General features: G+C 45.2%; 1 pseudogene; it reads right to left on the bottom strand.

Annotated features, from left to right (window-relative positions):
* Positions 1–6,598: 6,598 nt before the first annotated feature.
* On the bottom strand, positions 6,599–6,707 carry LOC129709043 (U2 spliceosomal RNA; annotated as a pseudogene).
* Between the last annotated feature and the right edge of the window lie 373 nt (positions 6,708–7,080).

Raw genomic sequence — 7,080 nt, forward strand, 5'->3', positions numbered from 1 at the left:
ACACAGTGCAATTGCCTTTTAATTCTGCACTCTCCTCATTAATAATTATAAAGGCTTTATATTAAATTAATGAGATAAAAATTCATCCTCGGGCATGAGAACTAAACATGCATTGCAGCAGCTGCCTGACGGACCTGCATCTTTGGTGGGGCTGTTAACGGATGTTGGTATTGGTTCATTATTGCCACTAGTGCCTAGATACTTTGAAATATTCCATCCCTAGAAGGTGCCACTGTGACTCAAACTCAGGCTAAACAGGTGCTTTAACTAGAAAAATCCACACAAAATGCTGGAGGAACTCAGCATGTTTAAGAAAACTGCAGATGCTGAAAAAATGGAAGGTAGACAAAAATGCTAGAGAAACTCATCGGGTGAGGCAGCATCTATGGAGTGAAGGAATAGGTGACGTTTCGGGTCGAGACCCTTCTTCAGACGCAACAGGTCAGGCAGCATCTCTGGCAATGTTCTGGGTAGGGGCCCTTCTTTAGACTGATTGTACTCGGGGGAAGAAAGTGGAAAAGAGGAGAGGGTGAGACAAAGCCAGGCAATGATGTGGATTAACCTACAAACCTGTACCCAGGCAGGGAGGGGGTCGGGGGTGATTGGCAAATGACTGGATAAAAGGCTAGACTTGAAAAGGAAGCTAAAGGGTGTCAGATAATGAGAGACGGGGAGTGAACTGTGAAGCTAGAGGGACGGATGTAGGTGCTAGGAGACAGGGGAACAGGAACGGGGAAGAAATGGGTGAGCACCAGGCTAGGGTGTTGGGAAGGCAGGGGAGGAGAAAGAGGGTGGGGTACAGTGGTTTAACTCCCCTGCCTATTCCCATACCGACTTTTCTGTCCTGGGCATCCTCCATTTGCAGAGTGGAGGCCACATGCTAACTGGAAGAGCAGCACCTCATTTTCCACTTGGGTAACAATGGTACAAATGTCGAATTCTACAATAGACACAAAATGCTGAAGTAACTCAGCAAGACGGGCAGCATCTCTGGAGAGAAGAGATGGGTAATGTTACAAGTCGAGACCCTTCTTCAGACTGGAAGTCACAGGAAAGGGAAATGAGAGATATAAACGACAATGTAGAGATAGAAAAAAGTAACATTGATAAAGGAAACAAGTAATTGTTCGCTGCAGCCAGGTGAGAACAGAGTAGCTGGTGTGGCTTGGGTGGGGGAGGGATGGAGACAGAGGGAATGCAGGGGTTACTTGAAGTTAAAGAAATCAATATTCATACCCCTGGGTTGTAAGCTGCCCAAGAAAAAGATTCTCCAGTTTTAGGTTGACCTCACCTTTTCCCTTCCCATTTTCCCTGTACCCACCATGATGTGCATCATTCATTGTTTCAGTGTTTGCTTGTTCTTCTTGAGCCTTCTCTCTCAGCTCAATACAAATCTTGCTGCTTTCCCATTCCTCATTCTGAAGTAAGGTTGCAGCCATGAAATTAACTTCTTGTGAAACAGCCAGCTCTGCTGTGGACTTGCACCATCTTCTGATTTTATTTCATATTTTGAGCATGTGCACTGATAGATCCATCTAACTCCATCCAGCCTGTCATTGAGGATGTCCAGGATCTTTCTCAAGCACCGGGTTAAGTTTGGGCGGCATGGTGGCATAGTACTGGAGCTACTGCCTTACAGCACCAGAGACCCGGGTCCATTCCTGACTACAGGTGCTTGTCTGTGCGGAGTTTGTACGTTCTCCCCGTGAGCTGCGTGGGTTTTCTCTGAGATCATCGGTTTCCTCCCCCACTCCAAAGATGTTCAGGTTTGCAGGTTAACTGGCTTGGTATAATTGTTTTAATGTAAAATGATCCCTAGTGTGTGTAGTGTAGTGTTACTGTGCGTGGATCGCTTGTTGGCGCAGACTTGGTGGGCTGAGGGGCCTGTTTCCGCGTTGTATCTCTAAACTAAACTAAACCAAAGAGAGAAGGTCGGGTCTTGGTTTAAAAGCACACCTGACAACTCCTGCTGAATCGTCATATCTCTAAGCAATAGAATACATATAAGGTCACAAGGTCATAAGTGGTAGGAGCAGAACTAGGCCAATCGGCCCATCAAGTCTACTCAACATTCAATCATGGCTGATCTATCTCTTCCTCCTAACACCATTCTTGTGCCTTCTCCCCATAACCTCTGACATCCATTCTAATCAAGAATAGTAAGATTAAACGAGAACTTACCAGTTTGAAGTTTGATCTTTATTTTATGAGGAGTTACGATGAACGATTACGTGAAGAGGGCCGTCGAGGCGCATGCGCGTCAAGCTTCAAAGCAGCGGTGTGAAATCACAGATAACAGTTGTTGAACTAACATAGTAAGATTAAAGATGACTAGAACTTCCAGAAGATCTTTATGTTACGAGGGTTGGGAGTGGTGGGCACGTAATCGCTCATCGTAACTCCTCATGAAATAAAGATCAAACTTCAAACTGGTAAGTTCTCGTTTAATATTACTATTTTACGTCGGAGTCACGTGAGTGTCTACGTGACGATTTTGAAGCTCTGTGATTTCATGCCGTGGAAAAACGAGTCCACACAAGCACAACTGCATCAGTTGACCACAGATAAGGGAAACATTCATAAGACATACAGACATGGCATAGATTTAAAACATGCTGATGCTGATAAATGAACAAATAATAATAATAATAATAAGAGTAACCCCTCTCATCCGAGGGGAAACTATAAAATAGAATCTAAAATAGAGTTGGCGAATACCCCTGGTTTGGCAATAGGTTTAAATAAAATGTTGGAAAACTAATTTGTAGACCATCCTGCAGTCAGCAGGATGTGGTCCAGAGGATCCTACATAACCTTTCCTGCTGTTGTTGTAGCAGCCCTGGTGGAGTGAGATTAGAAATTTTGTATCTACTCCTGTATAAGCCAAAATAGTAAGATTAAACGAGAACTTACCAGTTTGAAGTTTGATCTGTATTTTATGAGGAGTTACGATGAGGGATTTCGTGAAGAACCCCGCTTCCACGCATGCGTGTCATTCTTCAAAGCAGCGGTGTGAGGTCACAGAAACCTATAATGATCTAACATAGTAAGATTATCAAAGAGATACCAGTTTTTGATATGATCATAAGAGGGTGGGAGCGGAGGGCACGAAATCCCTTATCGTAACTCCTCATAAAATACAGATCAAACTTCAAACTGGTAAGTTCTCGTTTAATCTTACTATTTTACTTCGGAGTCACGTGAGTGACTTCGTGAAGATTTCAAAGCTCTGTGACCTCATGCCGTGGAACGAGTCCATGCTTCACAACTGCCTTGGGTATTGGGAGAGAGCATCATTAGTAGTTTTAAAACACAATTATACAAAGAGTTGTGTGGTATAACGAAAAAAAAATATATAACATTTTTTAAAATTTGAGAATCATAACCCTGTAACCTATCGGCCAAAATATTTTGTTGAACCTAAAATGTTTTCTTAATACAATGATGGCTCCAAATTAACTGGTTTATTATACAACCTGTGGAAAACCCTTTTTTAAAATGACCCTCCTGCCATTCTGAGGATTTGGTCTGTGGGTACCTGTATAATATTGCTGCGGATGTTGCTGCAGTCCTGGTGGAATGAGAGTTGAAACATCAGTGTCTATTCCTGCCATTTTTAGGACCTATTTGAGCCACCTTGAAATAGTTTGAGTCGTGACCCTATCATGCAGTTTCTTGTAAGAGATAAACAACTCCATACTCTGACCTCGAATGTTCTGAGTATATGCTATGTATTGTTAGATGTGTCTTGTTATACACAGTCGTTTGCCATATGGGTGTACCATAAAATCAAACCCTAGACCCGAGGAACCCGATCTGTTTTCTTTTATTAAATCCTGTATGACAACACCAGTTTCTCGGTGAGATGATCAGGGAGTCCAGGCTCAGTTTGCTTAATGGCTGGACTTGTTGTGCGGTAAATAACACCATGAGCATAACCATCTTCCTGGTCTGTTACTGAGGTGACAACGCTGTTATGAGCTACAAGCTCCTCAGCATGTTGAGAAAACGACACCCATGTCCCAGATTTCGGAGTACCTGGTTTGCTTACCAGGGGTGCGTTCCCACCGCGTGCCGTTCCGATCCTTGTGATAGGTAATTGGAGAGTGCACTTGTGGCACTATTGATGGCACTGTAGCTCCATCGATTATCCTAATGGAGGCTTGTTAAAATTCCAATACGGCCAGAATGTTCTTGGCCTTTTGGTCGAGATTGTTGTCCAAGCAGTATATGCCCCATTTCTTGATGTGTCCAAGGTACTGCTTCCGTGTTGACAGTCTTAGTGCAGATGAGATGAGATTCATCGTCCTGTCTGACAGTGTAGTGGGTCTGTTAGACTCTACAAATCAATAAATCCAAAGTGTTATGGCATGGATGACTGCCTCCAGTCACTGGATAAATCAATAATTTTTTGGCAATGTTCATAGGGAACATGGTTCTAACACCATCCCCTGTAAGACTGAAATACCATGATTGAGAAGGTCAGTCGGGTACTCTGAAAATTCCAGATGCCAAGTGTGGTTGAATTTTCCCTAGTACCCCAATGATGGGTCCGAACGGGGGAAAACCTCACCCTATGGCTTATTTACATAACAATGCCAAGCTGGTTTACAAATTTTAGTACATAATATTGGGGCTAATGATTGCCCCTTTTGTAAGCTCTATATTGCCAAAGTTCCTCTATTGAGTCAATGCCTGCCATATAGAAACCCGCAACTGACACCAAGTCTTTATGAATAATAAGAGCATCCATCCTAAAATGAATATCTAGAACAAATGTGTTTAGGGTTAAAATCAATGATAATCCTGCAACCCTACTCTATCTTATTTTTAATAAATATGTTCAATCCCATCTTTTGTGTACAATTCTTGTAGCACCATGTGGGTTTTAGATTGTTTGGTTTATGTAAGGACAAAATGCCCTTCTGGTGTATGATGTACTGTGGTTAATGGGATGAGAAAAACCCTATCAGATAACCCTGAATACTGCTGAGATTATATGAATCTGTAGTGATTATATACCATACATAACTATAGTGTTGCAACCTCCCCTACCCTCGTAGGTCCCTATTTAACAGAAGAAACCCCACCCACCTACCTCCATGGTTACCGGTGGTTTTGTTATTTCCTTGGTTTTTTGAAAATAAGGTTCTGGTTTAATATTTCTTGTTCGGGGTTGTGTGGGAGGTTGAGGCTTCCGCATCTTCCAGGGTGGCCGCCCTGGCCATACCCTAAAACGGATCCTGCAGGTTATATTGATTTCTGACACTGCTACTGGTATGAGCCACATTTTTTATGGCCTTGCCTGTGGCTGGTATCATGCTCCAAAATAGGCCCTTGCGCTGGCCTTGATGAGCCCCAGTGTCTTAGCTTAGTCCACACACGGTTCTTTATTTGCAAATGGTAGCATTTTTGGGGTCCTAGTGCTGGCTGAATGGCCGCCTTCCACGTGTAGTTCAGGTCATATTGCATATTATTAAACAGATCTAGTGCGTCTTGATGGTCTTTGGTTACCTACGTTTAGTCCAGGGTGCTGGTGTATGCTATGATGCCTTCCGTCAATCCCTTGAAGGTTCTCTGGATCTTGAGGTCCTGGTTCCTGATGTTCGTCCATATGCTGCCAAATGCATTGGATTACACTGGGCACCTGTAATGCCTCACCGTTGCCAGGTGGCAGATGTCTGGCCAGTGTTTGTAAATTTTTCTTGTTGGCGTATGTGGCCAGACATATAGTAATACTATTGCCATCCTGGATCCAAGTCTACCCATGTTTGACTTGGCTAAAGTAATCGGCCACCATGTCCAGCAGAGTCCCTGCTGTGTTAGGATCATGGGACGCTGTATTACCAGGCTCTGGCCCATCAGGGTCCTGCCTACTCTTTTTTTATAGAGTTAGAGATCTCTAGGGTCCCACACGGGGTACCCCTGTGGGGCTTAACTGCTGCCCACTTGTCTTTTGTTCTGCGGACCCCTCTTGCAAGTCAACCCAGAACTGACCCACAGTGCTCCCCTCTGATGGGGTAGAAGCATTGTGCAGCCCTCAAAGAGGTACTGCTGTGGTTTTATCACGTTGGAGCAAGGCTCCATACACCGCTTCTTCCTCCTCCAGCGCTCTCGGGCGCTGGTTGCCGGCGGTTTTATGCAAAGTCGGACCCTTCTGAGTCCACTACCTTGTTTGATTTGTGTCTAGCCTACCGCTCGGTCACATGGATCTGGCCGGTGCGGGGCCGACATCGGGCACAGCTGATCCCACTACGGTTGATCCAAGTGCCGCTGGCTGCTGCTGGCTGCCCGCTGTTCCATGGTCCTCCTTCTCCAGTTTTGTCCTTCCTTCCGTGAAGTGGATATGGCCGGTGTGGAGGATAACTGGCACAGCTGCTTCCATCTATTCCTTTAACCTGGCTTCAACGCTCTCAGCACTCCTGGCTGCTCCTTTATCTAAGACCCCTGGGACCCACCCCCGTACTGACGGTACTGGTCCCTTATGGTCGTTGCAGCCGGTCAACCCCACTCTAATGCCCTCAATTCTGGGCACTCCTACTTATATGGTCCTTAGATAAGGGACATACAAGACATTAAAACTGATGATAACAGCTACTATAGTTTTTATATAATATATATAGTCCCTAGATAAGGGGTGTATCAGATATTAAACTGATAAGAACAGATACTACACTTGATCTTAGCCAAAAAAACCGAGAAGCGATTATTGTAACTAAAACCCCGCTGGGACCGACCCTGGTACTCACATACTGGTCCCTTGTAGTAGATTGCAGCCAGTCAACTGCAAAGTCCTTTGCTGCCGAGAAATGAACTTTCTCACCATGCTGGAGCGAAGTTGGGCACAGGTGTTTTTCCCTCTCCGGGAACCGATGTGCCCATGCTGCTCCTGCCGTTGCCAGCTCCTCACGAAGTGCCAGCTGCCACTGCTGCTGCCTGTGCTCCTGCCGCTGTCTGTGCTCCTGCAGCTGTCTGTGCTCCTGCAGCTGTTAGTGCTCCTGCAGCTGCCGGCTGCCACTGCTGCTGCCGCTGCCGCTGCTGCCTGCTGCTGCTGCTGCTGCGCTGCTGCTGCTGCTGCCG

The sequence above is a fragment of the Leucoraja erinacea genome, chromosome 24 (genome assembly GCF_028641065.1).
Source record: "Leucoraja erinacea ecotype New England chromosome 24, Leri_hhj_1, whole genome shotgun sequence".
Classification (NCBI taxonomy): domain Eukaryota; kingdom Metazoa; phylum Chordata; class Chondrichthyes; order Rajiformes; family Rajidae; genus Leucoraja; species Leucoraja erinaceus.